Raw genomic sequence first — 4,231 nt, forward strand, 5'->3', positions numbered from 1 at the left:
ATGGCCTTTGAGGCATTAGTACCGGTTCATGGCACGAACCGGTACTAAAGGTCCCATTTTCAAACTCTCCCCTGGACCGCCTTTTCAGTTTTAGAAGAAACAAAAGAAAATGATGGAAATGTCAAAAAAAATAAAATAAAATAAGTTTTCCATGTGATATGTGGTCTAGTTGTTGGGAAAATTTACAAATATGAATTTCGACTTTATTTACAAATATGAATTTCGACTTTATTTGTAAAATGGGCATAACTTTTGCATACGAACTCAGATTAAAAAGTTTTTTATATGAAAAATCATCTACTCAAAAAGTTACATCCGATGGAGACTGCCTACGGCCTGTTTGAAAATTTATAGAATCCTCAAATTCCAAAAGGAAAAAAGTTATGCTCAAATTTCAGTTTTTTTAAATTTTCATTAAATCTGGTCAAACTATGGTCAAACTACTTATTCAAGAAGTATTAGTGTTACTAAATAATTATTCAAGAATATTAGTGTTATTAAATAATTATTTCTATTTTTTTTGAATTTTGGTCAAATCTGGTCAAACTATGGTCAAACTGTGGTCAAACAATGGTCAAACTACTTATTCAAGAAATATTAGTGTTACTAAAAAATTATTGTTTTTTAGAACAATAGTTTCAAACTCAAACAGTGAAATGTGTGACTTCATGCTCAAGCTAAACTCCTGAGGGTTAATAGGATTGACATCTTACTATTGTCAGGAAAACAACGAGTGCAGACTTGGAAACGAGGGAGAATAGAACCCGGAAGTTAAGCATGCTCAGGCTGGGGGAGTGGGAGGATGGGTGACCGTCCGGGAAGTTAGATGATTTGGAATGATGAGGGGTGATTAGAGATTAAATTGAGCAGTGATGAAGGGTGATTAGAGATTAGAAGTTAAAATAATTTAGAAATTTGAAAATAAAAAAATTTCAAAAAAAATTCAGAAAATTACCTTTTGTACCGGTTGGTGTTACCAACCGGGACTAAAGGTGGACCGGCCACGTGGAGGGTCTTTAGTCCCGGTTCTGGTTTTAATCGGGACTAAAGGGTCAGGGCATTAGTACCGACCCTTTAGTCCCGGTTCAGGAACCGGGACTAAAGGCCCTTACGAACCGGGACAACAGGCCCTTTTTCTATCAGTGCATGTTCTCGCCTCTGCTCTCATTTACTGCATTAAGACAACAACGTTTCAAACTGCTGTGTGCTGCGGTAGTTGAACCCTTATCCTCTGCATGACCTGTCATTGCCATAGTAACTAGATGAAACCCACTAGCATGTGTAGGAGTTGATTGAGCCATGCTTGTGTTTCCTACCCTGCTATGCCTGCTATGCTTAGAGTTGTGTCAGGTCTGGTTCATCTGGGTGATGGGCTAGAGTGAAATGACTATGTCGGTAATGTGAGTGATGTGTTGAACATGATTTGGTAAAGGTATCGATGAGAGGCCATGTAGGAGTACATGGTGGATTGTTTCATTGAGGCCGTCCCTAAGAACTGAGATCTGTATGTGTGATTTTAAGAATTAGCTACTACCATGCATTGGGATCCTTAATTGACCCTCTCGGTTTCTTAATCACCCTAGTACTCTGTCCAGGAGTTGCAAATAGTTTCTGGTGTTTGTAGGTTATGTGTTGGCGGCCGTGCGTAGCGCTGACCCTAGGGGTGGACTATGATGCGGTAGATACACCGTGGCACGGTGTACCGAGTCATCCGTTTGGTGTCTCGGGAACCCTATTCACATCGTTCGGGGCCGTATGTGGAAACCTCGGCCGGACTCCCTGCGGATGGAACCTGGATAGGAGATAACCCTGGACTAGAGACTTGAGTGTTTAGGTAGGCCGTGGCCGACACCCTCGTTGGGCTTCCGCTTGAAGGTTGCCGAGTACATGTCGTGTAAACGACGGTAAGTGGTGAGAGCGTGTATGAAGGAGTACACCCCAGCAGGGTTAACATCATCTATTCGAATAGCCGCGTCCGCGATAAAGGACTACTTGGTTGCCTATACAGTTCATAGACAAGTTAATGGTTACTATTAAAAGACTCAAGATAAGTGTGAGTACCGAGGATGGCTCTCTCGTATGATGACGAGGGAGGATCCCCGGTGGAGTATTGTGTTGGTGATTAGTGGACTCGTGTGCGAAAACTATTTTACTAGTGGTGTCCCGTAGGATAGCTTAGCCAAGAGTCAAAGCTGGCTTGCTGCAATAACTCCACCACCTTCTTGAGAATGAGCATGTATAGTAGGTTCTGATGTAAGACTTGTTGAGTACCTTTGTACTCATGTTTGTTTAATTACTGTTTTCAGACGACAACACCGCCCCCTCCGATGGGTTTTATGTAGATCTTGACGTCGATGAGTGACTTGCCACCCAGGTGGTGATCCTGGCCATGGAGGGCCCTATGTAGATAGACAGGCTTCGAGAAGCCTTCTTTCTTTCTAGTGTCTGTACTCAGACTATTTGCTTCCGCATGTGCTTGTATGCTCGTATGACTTGAGTGTCGGGTCATGTGACCCCTACCTGTATGAACATGTTATGTATGGCTCTCTGGAGCCTTTAAATAAAGTACTTGAGTTGTAGGGTTTTGTTGTGATGCCATGTTGTATTTGCACATATCGAGCATGTTGTGTGTATGATTGAAATGCTTGGTATGTGTGGGTTCCGACAATCTAGTTGTTTATCCTTGGCAGCCTTTCTTATGGGGAAATGTAGTCTAGTGTTCCTCGAGCCATAGTAGTCCTCTACAGCCCGGTTCACCGGAGTCCTGCTAGCCCGGCACTACTGCTCAGGACACTTGACTGGCCGGCATGTGTTTCACTTTGTTCCTATGTCTGTCTCTTCGGGGAAATGTCACGCGGTGACATCTGGAGACCTACCTAGCTTGCTACAGCCCGAGTTCCCCGGAGTCCTATTAGCCCAGTGCTACAGCCCGGATTCACTCGCTAATGACCGACATGCTCGATGTGATTCATGTATGCCTGTCTCCATAGGTCTGTGCCGCTTTGGGTTCTCGACTAGCCATGTCGGCCCGGGTTCTCTGTCATATGGATGCTAGCGATACTATCATATATGTGAGCCAAAAGGCGCAAACGGTCCCGGCCATTGTAAGGCGACACCCATGGGGATACCGTGCGTGAGGCCGCAATGTGATATGAGGTGTTACCGGCTAGATCGATGTGACTTGGAATTGGGGTCCTGACATAAGGAGTGGCAAGAGCATAAGCTTGGGGATGCCCAAGGCACCCCAAGTTAATATTCAAGGACAACCAAGAGCCTAAGCTTGGGGATGCCCCGGATGGCATCCCCTCTTTCGTCTGCGTTCATCGGTAACTTTACTTGGAGCTATATTTTTATTCGCCACATGATATGTGTTTTTCTTGGAGCGTCATTTTATTTTCTTTTGTTTTGCTTGCTGTTTGAATAAAATACCAAGATCTGAAATTATTAAATGTTATAGAGTCTTCACATCGTTGCATAATTATTTGACTACTCATTGATCTTCACTTATATCTTTCGGATTAGTTTGTCATTTGCTCTAGTGCTTCACTTATATCCTTTTAGAGCACGGTGGTGGTTTTATTTTATAGAAATAATTGATCTCTCATGCTTCACTTATATTATTTTGAGAGTCCTTTAGAACAACATGGCAATTTGCTTTTAGGCATAATAAAAACTTTCATGTTAGTGCATTGAATACTAAGAGAAGTCTGATACTTGATGATTGTTTTGAGATAGGGAGATAGTGATATCAAAGTTGTTCTAGTTGAGTAGTTGTGAATTTGAGAAATACTTGTGTTGAAGTTTGCAAGTCCCGTAGCATGCACATATGGTGACCGTTGTGTAACAAATTTGAAACATGAGGTGTTATTTGATTGTCTTCCTTATGAGTGGCGGTCGGGGACGAGCGATGGTCTTTTCCTACCAATCTATCCCCCTAGGAGCATGCGTGTAATGCTTGGTCTTTGATGACTTGTAGATTTTTGCAATAAGTATGTGAGTTCTTTATGACTAATGTTGAGTCCATGGATTATACACACTCTCATCCTTCCATCATTGCTAGCCTCTTCGGTACCGTGCATTGCCCTTTCTCACCTTGAGAGTTGGTGCAAACTTCGCCGGTGCATCCAAACCCCGTGATATGATACGCTCTATCACACATAAACCTCCTTATATCTTCCTCAAAACAGCCACCATACCTACCTATTATGGCATTTCCATAGCCATTCCGAGA

The sequence above is a fragment of the Triticum urartu genome, chromosome 1, assembly GCF_003073215.2.
Source record: "Triticum urartu cultivar G1812 chromosome 1, Tu2.1, whole genome shotgun sequence".
Lineage (NCBI taxonomy): Eukaryota > Viridiplantae > Streptophyta > Magnoliopsida > Poales > Poaceae > Triticum > Triticum urartu.